General features: G+C 43.2%; 1 long non-coding RNA gene across 2 annotated transcripts in view; it reads left to right on the forward strand.

Annotated features, from left to right (window-relative positions):
- LOC134158662 (uncharacterized) overlaps nucleotides 1–15,139 on the forward strand; it is a 76,031-nt gene that overhangs the window by 21,932 nt on the left and 38,960 nt on the right. The window contains exons 1-2 of one of the 2 annotated variants that reach the window (XR_009962845.1): nucleotides 5,787–6,235; nucleotides 10,742–10,803. This is a non-coding gene — a long non-coding RNA (uncharacterized LOC134158662). Of the gene's footprint in view, nucleotides 1–5,786; nucleotides 6,236–10,741; nucleotides 10,804–15,139 lie in introns of those variants that run through there. The other variant, XR_009962844.1, reaches the window with a different exon arrangement.

Genomic DNA, 15,139 nt, shown 5'->3' on the forward strand with positions numbered 1-15,139 from the left:
AATGTCAGCAAATGATCCCAAGATTTGAAGCCAGAATAGTAAACATGACCTCATGAAGCCTTTCTGCTGCTCTCATTTGCTTGTTTGTTTGATTTTAGTTTGCTTGTTTGTTTTTTCCTTGGACGCAAACAGTATAAAGTCTCTTCAGAACACAGAGCAGTGCCTTTCAGGTGCTGCACATGGACAGATTCCCATCTGCTTCCACTGCAATGAAAAGGGTTTCAGATCCACTCTAATACTGGCCCACTTCTATGATCATTTTAAATAGAATTTCTTAAAAGGAACCTCAGGAGAGCATAAAGCAGTCAAGGGTATTTTAGTTTTAATGGAAGACGTGTGGCAAATCCCCTAGATTGTTTTAAAAGTCTCATTCTTATTAGCGGGAATATCCTGTAAATTTCTGCTGTGAGGTGTGGTTAAAACACTGACAGTAAGCTTTATTCCATGTAAAAATGTTGCTGCACCATTAGCCTGATTTTTCCCCCAGTGAAGCTTCGGTGATTGCGGATAAAGCATTAATGATGGCTGTCAGTGCGTTGTGTTGCGTTAGCGCTTCGGAACCGGAGTCTCAAACCACAGCCAAAATCCTGCCATCGCCTTAGGAACACAAACAAGAGCTGGCCTCTGCCCTAAGTGTGCGTATTACAAGAGTGCCTACAGCAAACGTTTCCCAACAGAGGAATGCATGACACCAGCCATATATGTGCCCCAAAGGAGCCACGTATGTTATCTGCGCAGCCCCTGGTGTTTAGGATGTAGTGAGGTGTTTGAAAAGCCAACACAGGGGATACAAGCTGGAGTGGTGCCTTTTTGGGCTATGGGTGGCATAAGTACTTGGTATTTTGATTGCATCTCAGGACTTGCTGGGATGCCCTGGTATTGCCTGCTGAGTTGTGTTTTGTTTTCCACAGGTAGGGCTGTGTTTAGGTTGGGTGTTTGGTGTATTCTTGGCACATATCTGTTGCTCGCAGAGCAGTGAAGCCTGCAGGCTGTAGGTCTGAAGAGACAAAAGGGAGAAAAGGGGGGAGCGACTTGCTTGTAGTCATCCAGAAGGAAAACATAAATCTTCTGACCTGCTATACAATGCTTGTTCCCTTAGCACCCACTGCCTCACAAGCAGTGTCCCAGATCTTTACGTATGTGATAGTCCCACAGAGTTCAATTGTGGCTAAGGAAACACAAATATTGTTCCTCACATGTGGAGAGTTGCTCATGTAGTAATCAGATGAAGAACAGAGATATCCATCTCAGCCTTATTAACTTCATCACACAATTCATCACTGAGGTGGGTAACTGAAGGCCCACTTGTGATTTTGGCTAGTGCCTGCAGAATAGTGTCCTATTGTATAATTTTGTTTGGTTTTGGTTTTATATAGTAAAGCACAAATAACATTTGCTCATGAGGCAGACTAGGGACACACTGCCAGAAATAGAGGCTCCCAACAATTATACAGGATGTTGCTGTGGTGTTATCATATGATTCATTCACTACGAGTATGAACAATTGTTAACCTCAAGACACTCTCACTTTCACGCCCTCTGACACACATACCACTGAGGACAAATATCCTCAAGATGAGTAAAACATTAGGACTGGGATTTCAACTGGTAAAGGTCAGTTCATTTTAGGTTCATATGTTTAAGCCTTAATTTTGCTGTGTCCAGTCCTTGAGCATGGGGGTTATATGGGGGATTTTCTGCAAGTGATATGATGTTCTTGCTTAGTGAATCCTTTTTGGGTGGTGATTGACCATAGCAATGGCTGTGGATAGAGGCTGTCAAAATGGAAACCACTGAAATCAGTTACAGAGAGAGTAAATTTGGCCCAGATGATCTGATACTGAATGCAGTAGGGAGTTATACTGAGGAGCACATCCACTAAAGCTGGAAGAAACATAGCCAAAGGCATTGAAGCTCTTGCAGGTGTTGTTCTTGTGTCTGTGCAGGCTTTGCTTGCATGTAAGCCTGGCAGTTATAAATGGTAGAGCAGTAGCAGCTTCTGTCACTGAGCAGATGGACTTTGAGACTTGTAGTTGCAAACTTGCACGTTCTGATTGTCCCCTACCATGGATAACAGCCAGATAACGGATGAGCTTCTTCACAACCCCTTCTATTGTAAGCGTTTTGTTATCTTATGTAGCATAATGCTTCTCTTTGCCATAGATGGTTGAGGGCCACCACTGGGTGTTCCTTGTGCAATTATTTTTGTTTAATTGAGTTTAATTTAGCTCTGGACCATCCTCTCAGAACTTGACTCAGGCACTTGCTGGTGGTCAGCCATCTTTTGCTGGCTATTCTCCTTGCCAAGTCGCATCACTAGATGGCAGTGCAATGGCAAAAACCTGCCCTGCCTGCACTGCCGCCGAGAAAAGTGAAATTTCACCTAAAATTGGCTGAAATTTGAAATTTGAGTGCAAAACAACCACACCTTCAAATACCTCTTCAACCTCCTTAAGTTCCTCTAATGGGCTTTGTAAAGACCTATGAAAGGTCTTCACTTATGGCCCAGTGGCTTAGGAGCTACACCAGTTTATGCCACCCACAAATTGGGCCTCACAGGGATATATCACAGCCATACTTGTGGTTTGCATGTATATGAGGTTAAGTCAGGAAATCTGCGTAAGTTTTCAAGTGCACAAACAGTAAAGCAAGCAAACATGACATTTTCCTTCAAAATTAAGCTTTCCTCACTCTTCAGCTTTGGCTCACGCTCTCCCACAGGGTAATGGCTTGAGTTGCTTCGCAGCCCCAGACTTTGTGGTGCAATAAATTGAGCTACAGGTCATCTCATTTCAGTTTGCTTGAAATTAAAAGGCTCTGCAGCATTCAATCCTGTTTTGTGACCCAAAGGGGAATTTAAGTGGTGCACAGGTATTAGTTTGGTTTTCTGCAGGGAGAATTCTATCCTGTGAGCCCAACGTAATTGAAGCGTATGGAGTAGGTGTGCTCATGTATGTTATTTTAGATCTGGATTAGCACCCTCATTTACGACCAAGACTTTAACAAGGAGGAAAATGTCACAGTATAGGAAAATAAACAGGGTGGAAATAAATGGCAGAAAGACAGTGTACACCATGCTAAACATCGTCCTTTTCGGACGTCATGAAGACAGCTGTTGGCTGAGAGTGAGATCTGAAGGTCTTTGTTGGGAAACGTTATTGCTGAGATTTTCACTGTTTGGATTTCCTGTTTTCCTCACTTCTGAACCCTTTAGCTTTTGTAATCTAAGCAGGGTCAGGTCTGGTCATCCGTGGGGAAACAGACTGGCTGAACAACAAGGCTATGTGCTGCAAGAACAGCACTGGGGAGTCAGTAGGTAAACGGCTGGGGAGGTTACGGAGTCAGCCAGGATTCTCATCAGGGTCTGCTCTGACCTTCCGTGCCGTGCTGGCCATAAGGTTTCCCTGTCTGAACTGCATCTGTCTGGATAAAAAATATCTATCCTTGAGTTTAAAACGCTGAGTGATTGCAAACCACCCACTGTCCTTCAGAAGCGCTTCCAGGGGTTAATTGCCTTTGGCTGTTAAAAATGAGTGTCTTATTTTTGGTCAGGTCTACTTAGCTTTCGTTTCCTTGTCACTGCGTTTGGTTATACATCTATCTGTAGACAGAAGAGCTCTCATGAAAATTCGTTGTAGAAGTCTTTGATACCCAGATACGATATGCTCCAAAAGATGCTCCAAGAGCTGTCATCTCCCAGATGTGAAATTCAGATTGGAGCCATTTGATCTCCCTCAAGAAAACATAGTCTTTTAAAAGAATGTGCCAGAATCCATTCAGGTTTGACTCTGATGCTGTGTCATAAAGTGCTTTTAACAGTCCTGGTCTGAAGTGGTGATCTCCCTACATGCATGTGCATTTGTGTCTCCATTGGCTGAACACTGTGATACTTTTCCTGGCGATAGGTAAAGCAAAGTTAGCTCTAGAAAGGATGAAATTAAACTAGTGTAAAGGTGCATGACTGAAAATATATACAGAGAGGTTGAAAAGTCCCACCCACTCTGCCCACACTTGGTGGTGGGTCATATAACTACACCAGAACAATTGAAAGGACATAATCCTGTTGTGGTAGGTGCTATTAACGTTATTGTGTAATATTATTTGTCACTGTGTGGTACTTCACAGTTACTCCACATAAATTGATTAAACACTGTACAATATGGGTGTGCAGCAGGTGAGCCTGTGGAGTAAATCAGTGCTGGCTGTCAGTCCAGTTCTTTGTGTAGAGCCTGAAAGAACAACTGACATGGGGTACTGAGCTCATTTTCTCTCCTGCACATGCATCTGGTGTAAGGTAGACTTGTTCCTGCCTCACCATCTCTGGATTATGAGCAGAAATTCTGTGTAGTACCATCTCTGACAGCATCTCTCTCTACCATCATTCAGTTTCTTACTCCAAACACTGGTTTTCACCAGTAGATAGGTTAGATCTATTCTGGATCAGTCTTCACAAGGCTAATGTAGTTTCTTCCCTTCCTAATTATGCATGGCCCATTTTCTCACAGTTATGCATTGGCTTTTCTCAGGGTTATCATGGCACAGCTCATCCATGGGCTTGAGTTCTTTGGTGGTAGTGAAATTCTTCCAGCTGCAATTGTAATTAGTTCAGCTGTTTTGAAGGACAACTGGGAAGACTTTCACAGGGTGGTGTTTAATGGTTCTATTTGCCCCAGAACCTCTAGCAAACATCTTTGGTTTCACCTTCAAATTCATAGGTTTAGGGGATGCTATGTAGACATTCAGGACTTGATTCTCCTCTCGCTTTTTGTGCTGACTTGAAGAAAGGCAGAGAAATTACCTGGGTTATATCAGTGTCATTCGTTTGTAAGAGGTTAACTGGGTTCTTGGATTGCTGGATGGATAGTATAAAGCTGTTAGGTATCTGAAGGCATTAGGGCTGTTCTGCAAGATGAAGAGCAAGGTGACCCCGGTTCCTGCTGTGATACATGATGTGTACGTGTTTAAGTGGGGCAGTATGCCCCATCCCTTCTTCTCCAGAGCAGGTGGACCGGCCACTGGCTCCAGTTCTCCCACTCACTGACCCTCCCAGCATCGCTGCAACAGGACGTTGTGATTTACAAGGACGGGCCAGCAGGAAATTCCTACCTCCGCCCCCCCGCAGAAAGGAGGAAGCAGGAGAAGCGCCGTGACTCAGAGTCATGCCTGAGTCACTGCATACGCGGTTCCTGGGGTGGTGCTCGGCTCACACCAGCCGTTATCCTGACCCTGCACTCAGTCCTGGTCACCGTCCCCTCAAGTGCAGCTGGAATTAACTTGCCCTCCTGCACTGATGCCGGGAGTTATGTGAGGGGGAAATGAGAAGCTGCATATGGAAAAAGACCTGATTGAATTAATGCTATTCTATAATACGTGAATAAACAGCTTATAGCAGGTGCCTGGCATCTTACGATAATCAACAGGGTATTTATTTGGGATCAGAAAACATCCTTCTTTGAACAAATCTCTTATCTGTTTTTGGCTTGCCAAAGACTCGCTGAAATTGGATGGGGACATTTGCTGTCTAGTTGCAGATAATAAATCAAAGGGCTGAAGAAACTGCAGGAGAAAGGGCATGAACTGACCAAACATTCAGCTTATTGTAGTAGCCATCAGCACGGCCAAAGTGAAACTTTCCCAGCGAGTTTTCACTTCTCTCAAATCCAGTTATTCCCTGCAGACAGCTGAGTTGTCTAAGTAAATAGAGGTCACTTTACCTTGACTAAACAATGACTTTGCTATAGTCGGTGCCAGCTATGTAACAGTTACAAAATGTACTTTAAAGGCTTGTTGGAAGCAGGCTGCCAGGGTGAATGAACCAGTCAGTCTGGTCTACTTTGGGCAGGATTTAGGATGCTTAGTTAAATGAAGCTGTGGTCGGATCAGCTGATCCCGTTCTTTGAGTGGGGATATAGTATGCAAACGAACAGACGTGTCTAAGGAGGAAGCGGACAGGAGCTGGGGGAGTGGAGAAGGGATGACTTTCCTCTGATGTCAAAAATCCCATCATTCAGTGCTCGCAGGGAAAAAGACAAGAGGAGAAGAACGTGGAGAAAGAGAGAGGGAGAGAGAGAGAAGAAACGAAGGGAAAGGACACACTCATTTCCCTCCCTCATCATGTAGGCTAATATTGTCCACCCTAATAGGACGGAGAAATGAGCCTGATCCCGAGTGCCAAGTTCTGCACAGCCTTCCAAGCCCCAGGGATTGTTCACAACCCCATCCTGATCTGGACTTGGTTAGTACTGCCTTGGTATGAATAATCAAGTAGATAAAAATTGTCAAGAAAACTTACTGCAGCTTCCTCAGGGCTCTCTTTGTGTTATCTTTTTCTTTCTGGCAATTTTAATGGTCTGATCATTGTTCTGTGTTTCTCAGAGGCGTTAGATATCCAGCTCTGCTAGGATTGCCGCAGTGCTGTGAGAAAGGACCAAAGCTGGCTGTAAGTGAATTAGCTCGAGCCCCAGCCGCAGGAGAGCTGGAGTTGCCTGGAGCTCTGTCCAGGTTGCTAATTCTTCCTTCCGAAGGGGTTGGTTTCAAAAGGTGCCAGATTTGTCTTTTCGTGCCTTTTGCTGTGTGCCGTTGCCTGTAATTAGTTTCTCAACTGGAAAAGCTTTCTCAAGTGGGAAAGACTAAAAAAAAAAAGGAAAGAAAAGGCAGAAAACAACCCCACACATTTTTGGCAATGGGCTGTTTTTCTGAGCAATTAATTAAGCGCTGATTTTAAAAGAATTTGAATGAATCCTCCTTGCACTCGGTGTCAAGCCTGGATCTTGTATTAATCACTTCACTCCTCTCTGACTGAATAAGGACTGAAAGAGATGCAGAGAGTAAAAATTTCCTCAGGAAATGAATCAGACGAGGAACCTATGCCTCATCTCGCCTCCTACAAATGAAGAAAGAGAGGATTTTGTCAATGGTGGGTCAGTTTACAAATATGTCCTTTGCAGCGTGAGTCATAAGTAGTGATACATTTCACAGCAATGCAACCACAGATGCAGTCTAAGTCCAGGACCGAATGCCAGCTAAAGATAAATAGAAATGAATCTTCATGCCTGTAATAGTAATGAGAAGGAAAATGCAACCTGTCAGACCTGCTTGTGTGTCAGCCAGCTCTTGCTGCTTTTTAAACCTGTGGCAAATTCTTGCTCACTTTAATGGGAGCAGAATAATCCCTCGGGATATGGTCCTGTGATTTCCATTTGCTGATAAGCAAGGAAGAGATGTGGGTTTCTACAGAGGCGAGCTGGTAGAGTACCTGCCCTGCTGTGGGCACCTTTAGTTTGCAGCACTGGAGCCCTAAGGAGAGGGGGCAGCATTACAGTACAGTCTCCAATCACATGTGAATGCTGCCAGGTGGGTATCGCCTCATTGCAGGGAGGTGATAAAGGAAGCAGGAGCAGGTTGGAAGCAGCACTGTCTCTGGAGCTGGCTGCAATGTGTTACTAAGGTTGAGGTTCCCACAATGCTGGACAAATATTTAGGGTTTTCTTCCAAAAGCGCCAGCCTTTGTTAGTGTTATAGCTGCTAAGAGATGTGTAAAAACTGTTGTCGTGTAGCTACCATCAAGATTTGTTGTTGTTTCAGTTGTGGGTGAGAGAATGAAACCTAGCAGAAAATCTGAGCTGAAATACAAAGATTTGAATAGCTTTCACTGGTGCCGCTTTCCCCCTAGTGTTTCCCAAAACTAACCCTTGTGAAGTGTGTTATTGCTCATGGTTTTCCTTACTGAGCTTCCCGTAGTCAACATTAGCTTGCTTTAAAAATGTTAGGCAAGAAATCAGGTATGGGTCAGATATTTCACAGAATCCCAGATTGGTTTGGGTTGGAAGGGACCTTAAAGCTCATCCAGTTCCAACCCCTGCCACAGGCAGGGACACCTTCCACGAGAGCAGCTTGCTCCAAGCCCCATCCAACCTGGCCTTGAGCACTGCCAGGGATGGGGCAGCCACAGCTTCTCTGGGCACCCTGTGCCAGCACCTCAGCACCCTCACAGGGAAGAGTATTTAGTGGGTGTGCCAAAGTTGCTATCACAATTAGTTACTGGCCAAATCCATCCATTGGTGTGTGATAAGAGAAAGAGCTGAGACGCTGCAGGTCTTTTTATTAAATATAATGGCCATCCTTGGAAAGATCTTTATATTAAACAGGTTCATAGACATTTATTACTGTATGTGCAGTCTTTCAGTCTTCAGGCTCAAAGGCCTCTGCAGTTCATAAATACCAATCAGCATGTTCCTACCTAAAGGTGATAACACTGGAACAGCACCAAAAGGTTTGAAATGGAATGGAGAATGGCAGACCTGGAGTCAAATTGAAACTTTCTAAGTCACTGGCCAGCACTTTAACCGTAACATCAGTCCTCTTCTCTTTAGGGTTAAGCATTTCCACTTACAAAAAGAGCCAGAGGCTCTTGATTATCCATGCAAAACAGGCCAGGGCTTTGATTTGTGAGGTTTTGTCTGACACACTTTTAAATGGATGAAGCTCAATTTAGATTCCAAAAGAAAATCTAAATTTGATGGTTGAGACATATACCCACTTCTCTTTCTTATCCTGAGGCACCATTCTCCACCCTTCCCTTTTCCTCCTCCAAAAAGTGATACCGCCTAACGCTTTGAACCAAGAAAGCATATTTCAAGATCAGTGTGGAACAATTAAACCAATGATCTGTACGCTTCAAGGAGAAAACTGAGCTGCAGTAGCTCTGCTTTGACAGGTCTTTGGAGGATTTCAAGGAAGTTACACCCACTTCATTCATGATAATCGGCTGTTTAACGCAGAGCAGCTCAGTGTTATGAATGAAAGGGAGCATGTTTTGGCTTGCAGAACAACTCGCAAATCTAATGCTTCACTCGTCAAATAACCAGCCACATTAACAAGAAAAAGAACAAGAAAGGCTGACTTCATTCTTGAAATGAAATTAATGAATGCAAGAGTCAATGGGAAAAAATCATCCCTTGCTTTAGAGATCCAGAAACATTTTACCTCTCCTCACTGTGAATGTGTGAGCCACTGTGGCTGGACAAGCTGGGGGGAAATGTAGCCTCTGAATGGACTTTGATGTGGCTAAGACCAGGCCTTGGTGGGTTTTGTGCATTTGATTAGAACTGAATTGCTGGATTTCTTATCATGTTGGTGGCAAAAGGGAAACAGAAGGAAAGAGAATATAAAGGGTAATAGATGGATCTACAGAAGTAGTAAGTTTTCAGTTGGGTTAGAAGCTGTGGGCTAAGTTGCCCTGCTGATTAGAAGGACGTTGATTTTCATCTAGGAAGCTGGCTTTGTGGAATACCATGATTTCCCCAGGTGTCACACAGCTGTCGGAGCTGCCTTGGGTCAGGTGCCTTTATGCCTTCTGGCAACAGTGGGTTTATAGACTCAGGAGAGCAGGATTCCTGGGAGACTCTTGTAAGCAAATGGAGTTTAGGACATGTTGAATTAAAGGCAGGTGCAAAGATAGTTTAAGGATGTCTTTCTACTTTCCCATATTCACAGTTCATTTGGTAATAAAATAGCTTGCTGGAGGAGCAGTGCGCACATCCATCCTACTGTCTCCTTTACCAGGAGGTGATTTGCCTATGCTTGGGCAGGAAGGAGCATGCTTACTTTGATCAAATAAACACCCACAGGTGGTTGCAAAATGTTTGACATGGAACTAACTGAATGTTTATGAATTGTATCTTTGCAAGAAATGTGTATAATCACTTCCCTTAATGGGTATAATCATTTCCCTTGCTGGTTCTCATCTGGCTTTGGGGTGAAAGTGACAGATGTGATATTTCTCTTTTTAACAGCCTTTTACAAAACATTAATTGTTTTCACAATTTTTCTTCCGAGGGGACTGTATCATCAAGTTTAACTGAGAAATAGATGGTGATAGAGGTTGATTAAGTGATTTTACCAAGAATGGATCAATAGTAAAGACTAGGATTACCTATTTAATCCAAAAACCATTAGAGCAGATCTGTCTTTTGAGCCCAAGAACATCAAAGCATATCTCTCCATCTTAGGGCCTAGAAAACTTCGGGTCTATAGTACTCAGGCACCCCACAGCACTAGAAGCTAGAGCAGTGCTTTCTGTCTTACCTTAATGGATGAGGAACTGGGGTCCACAGTCTCAGAGAATGTCTGTAGCAGAGGTGGTTTGGCTTGGCTGGGCTTTGGGTCTATTTTGACTTGAGTTTATGATCTGCTGTAATAGTAATAATTAATAGTAATTAATAATACTATAAAAATATAGTGTGTATATATTATAGAGTTCTGCTGTAGGTAGAGGTATCATGCACATCCCTTAATACTAAAATTGGTGCATACGTTGAGTATTATGCATGTGTATACGAAAGCGACCTCTCTCCGAGTGAGTTTTACTGAAAAGGAAGCTAAACAAAATCAATTGGAGAAGAGGCAGCTTATTATGAGGATCTTTCCTCTTCGTTCAGCAGCTGAGCGCCTCTGATGGAAGGTGGGAAAACAATCTTTCTCATCCTTTTCACACTAAAACAATGCTCAGGACAATACTCAGCCAAAGGCAGGATCTCAGTACAGCACTTGCTACTTGGAAGTATCAAAGAAAGGGCAGGTTGGCTACAATCCCCTGCCTAGTGCCTCACAGGGGGAAACGGCTGAAGGCGAAGCAAGGTGAAGGTGGACTGGATGGTGCCTAGGAGGGGGTGTGCTGGATCAGTTCTTTGTTTGCTGCGTACAATAAACTAATGTCCTTCTTTCTTCTTCTACTCTATAGAACTCCTGTTTGGGGAAATCAAGAACTGAACAGATCCTTTTCTATTTCCACTCATTTTCAGGGTGAGTGAATTCTCTTGTCTTCACTAGTGCTGTCATGTTCGGTGCAGCTAAGAAGTGTGACTTAAGGTTCAGAGGAAAATCTCTCCTTTTTTAATCTTTGCACTGATAACACTGTGCTTAATTTAGCAGCAGTGAGGCAGAACATTTGGATTTTGTCATCCATTTACCAAACTATTGTTGGCTTCTAATTTCATTGTTCCCCCCTACTGCTCATTCTAGATTTACGTTTTATTGTAGGTGCCAAAAGATAAGTTAATGCCAACTTGATTATTAATTAACTAATACTTTTCTCTGCCCTAAGATGGAAAGCCTTTATCTACTTAACCTATTATTATTTATTACGGCATGGGTACGTCTGAATGCATTTGAGTTCTGCCCCCCTGAGAAACTGGGGCAAGAAGTGATAGCAACAGGATGAAAGAAAGCCAAAAGAATCTTAAACTTGTTATCAAGAAGTATGCCTTAATGTCGGAAGCAGGGCACTCACTTATCTGTATTTTGCAAGCCCCAAGCAATATCACAGTCTCATTGTCAAAAGTCACTGGTAACACACAGTTCTGAGGCTTTGTGGCATGCTCAGCAATGCAAAAATCAATAGAGCACCGGATTTTCAAGAGGCTGTGGGAATTGCTTGGGCATTTTTAAGGTATCTCAACCTAGTTTGCTCAAGCTTAGAAAGAAAAAGCACATCTGGGAGACTTCTAGCCTGCCTGACTTATGCCATGAAGGTGCCTTTTGTAGCCAGATGTTACCAGGAACCTCTGCACTGCTAATAGTATATGTCCCTTCTTCATGAGCTGCCTGCAGACATCTCATCTCAAGTTAGTGTCTTTCCAGCAGGAGGCTTGAATTCAAGATGGAGTTCAGAACTGCCTCCCACTGTGGGAATCATTATTCAAAGTGCCATAAATGCATAGCATTAATGCTAGACCATAGATGTGAATAGGTTTAATTGAATAAATGAAAAGAAAGGAGGAAAATTGGGCTGAACAATGATAATAAGTTTATTGGTGTTGAGATTGGTTACCTCATCCTCTTGAAATTATGATTAGACAGTAAGAATGAGGTAACTGCATATTTTGTGGCACTTGTGAGAATCTTGCCTATGGGCAAAAGTTAACGCTGTGGAAGAAGGAGGTATTATACACACCAGGTAAAGTTCCCACCATGAAGAAACGGTCAGATGCCACATAACAGACAATGCATAAGACTTACAGCAGCATTGTAGAAAACAGTGAATTGACCCAATCAATCCACTTATAATCACCTTTAGAGATTTGAAATACCTCTCTTTGCATTAAGATTAATCCCTCTCTCCTTCTCTATTTAAGTATGCTCTAAAAGTATAGCACATCTAATTGATGTCCCCAAGTGCTATTGCAGATTAAATATTGAACACACATATGCCTACGGTGTAACATAGTGAATAACACATCTGGGTGTAGATAGCATGATAAGATGGCTTGTGAACTGATGAATAACTTGTGTTCATGCTTACAATAAGCATACCAGCTTTGTTCTGCTACTGTTGAATTCCAGGTCCAAGTGCCTTTGACATTTATTAAACCCTGTGCATGAATATGTTGACACCTGTTAATCTGCTGAATTTATTGGCACCCAAATTAGAAGTGTACCAAGGTTTCAGAAATCTTATAACTACCCTTGGCTTCAGTGGGATTAATCTGTGTGAATAATGGGCTATTTTTAGGCAGGGGGAGTAAAGGAGATCAGTGACAGAATCAGGGAGTTATGGGGGAAAAAATCTACATTTCCTTCCCCAAAAAGGGGAGTCTTCTACCCCCACACCATTTTCCCCCCATGCTTAACAGAATATGTCTTTCTTGAGCTTTCACATAGCAAAATGCAGAGCTTTAAAGGCTGGATTTGACCAGGTGAAGGAAGAGTAGTAGGCAGCAGCAGCAGCAGCAGCAGTCTCAGGAGCACCTTCCTTTCATCAAGGAGTTCATGTGGTCACCTCAGATGTGGGACACCCCGGTTCAATTACCTCCCCCTACCTTAAGGAAATTTGAACCACATCCAGCATGCAGGAACGTGTGCCAAGCTCCAGCCTCCAACGCTGTTCCAGTTTGCATGAATAACTAAGTATTGACAGAGGCTACGTCTTAAGGCGGGTATTCACCTTCCTACCTCCTCCAGTGATTGTACTAATGATTTGACTAGTGAATTGTTTTATGTCAGTGACTATTTATATTGAGATCACAGCTTGGAGGACTGTTTGTGCATTTTAATTGCTGACTGTTTAATGCAGAATGTATACATAGTCCTGGAAGCAGGGATGGGAGCCCAGGCTTCCTCTTTGCTAGGTGAGTGCTGTAGGCAGCATAACAGGGAGCTGTGCTCCATCTTCCAGCACGCTGGGTCCTGCTGAGCTCTGTCCTAGGTTACATGCTCTTCTAGGGACTTAACTCTCTTTCTTTAGGTCTGTGCTCTTTCCTAGGCACCTATCCTTTTTCCCTAAGCCTGTGCTCTTTTGCAGAGATCTATGCTCTTTCTCTAGGCATTGTTCTGCTGAGGATCAGCTGAGCAGGCTAAAGTAGTATTGAGCATCATTGTTATTAGTGTATTTACAACATCAGAGAAAGCAGAGTTCTGCGCTGCAGTAGCTATTGAGGCATACAATTATTAGCACATTTGCAGTATCTGAGAGAGGAGGCCTGTGGCTGTGATAGCTGGACAAGACTCACAATTATTAGCATCTTAATAGCATCAGAAAGGTTTAGAGACTGCAGTAGCTATGGAAGCTCATGATTACTAGCGCATTTGCAGTAGGAGTGAGGCAAGGCTCATGATGTTTATTATATTGCTCATCAGTCTGTGTCCTGATACTGCTCAGCCATGCATGCTAGGAACAGCTTATCCATAGTACTCAGAGAACGGTGTGCCAAAATCCTCTTGTAGTCCATCAGCAAGGCTGTCGAAGGACCTCACAAGGCTATAAAAGGAACAAAACTATATTTGTATCTGTCTCTCCTGTTTCCAACAGGCAGGGATATTCAGCATGATTAAAGTGTTGGGCTTTGTAGGAGGTTGAGAACCTAACAAAGGGACTTGGTGACACGAGATGGGCTCTCAGGAGAGATTGTCTAAAGGAGTTCTTCCTCTGAGATGTTCACATGCCTGCATTCTGGATGTCACGTGCCAAACACAGTCCATCTAATAGACCAAGGGTCAGCATTTCAATGCTTTCAGCAAGTAGTATGTAGTTTTGGGTTGTTTTATCTCATTCCTTGCCTGTGTTTGTGGCAGAGGAAACAGGATAGAAGTGCCACACATGCGTTTTACACTCTAGGTTTCTAGTGAAATAGTCTCTCTTGGCCATAGAACGGTCCTCATGAAGCGGTTGATGCGTTAAACTTTGTGCCTTTCTTGTTTCTTAGTGAGTATTCCAGTATCCTTAAGTGGAAGTAGGTATTGAGAGGATAAATGTATTTGATACAAAAGATGTCAGGTATGGGTGTGGAACACCAGATACCTTCACTGATAAAGATCCTCCTATTCAGCTGTCTTTTAAATGAAACACAGATGTCCTGAGTTCCAGCCTATGCCTGAACCACAAGACTGAAGGGAGGAGAGAGTATATGTTTATTTGAGCCCCTTGTTATATTGCTGGCAATGTATCACTAGTTTCCATTCCTATTTTTTGTTCTCTTAGCAATCCATTCGCTATTGCCCTTTTCTTCCTCACTCAGCCAGTAATCAACACACTCCACAACACAATGGGTTCCTTTTTGCGGTGAATCCCCTACTTGATGCAAACATTTGCTGGCCTCATTTCTTTGGGATATGTTTCAATGGGAAGAAGAGGGGAAAGTATTCCTTGTTCCTAGTGAAAAATTGCACTGGCAGCCTGGGTTATTTTGTCGGACGTGTGGCTTTAAGTGACGCCTTTGCCATCTGTTCTGTCTGCTAATTATGAATGCAAAACAAACGTAGCTCACAATTGCTTCATTTAGAATAAGGGAGATGGCAGTGACCAAAATAGTTTTATTTTGGTGTCAGATGCTCTTTTTATTTCTCCTGTCTCTTCCTAATCTAAAGCAGGTCTGAAAGTACTTCTCCCTCTTTCAGTCTGCAGCAATAGACACTGCTGTGACAAAGGAGACCATCTCCTACAGGTTCATCCATTAGGCCCTTTCATGGAGCAGTCCCACATGAGCGAGGAAAGGAAAAAGGCTCCGTTTCTTGACCTGTGAGGCTTCAATTATGCTGGTCTTAGGTCTGCAAGTATCTCAAAGAGAGACATGAGGATACCTCCAGAAAGCTAGACAGCAGTGCATGAACAGCTTTCTCAGTCTGTTCCATCCCTGTTTCCTCT

Source organism: Pezoporus occidentalis, unplaced genomic scaffold, assembly GCF_034315485.1.
Source record: "Pezoporus occidentalis ecotype Australia unplaced genomic scaffold, CSIRO_AGI_Poc_V1 ctg130, whole genome shotgun sequence".
In the NCBI taxonomy this organism is placed as follows: Eukaryota; Metazoa; Chordata; class Aves; order Psittaciformes; family Psittacidae; genus Pezoporus; species Pezoporus occidentalis.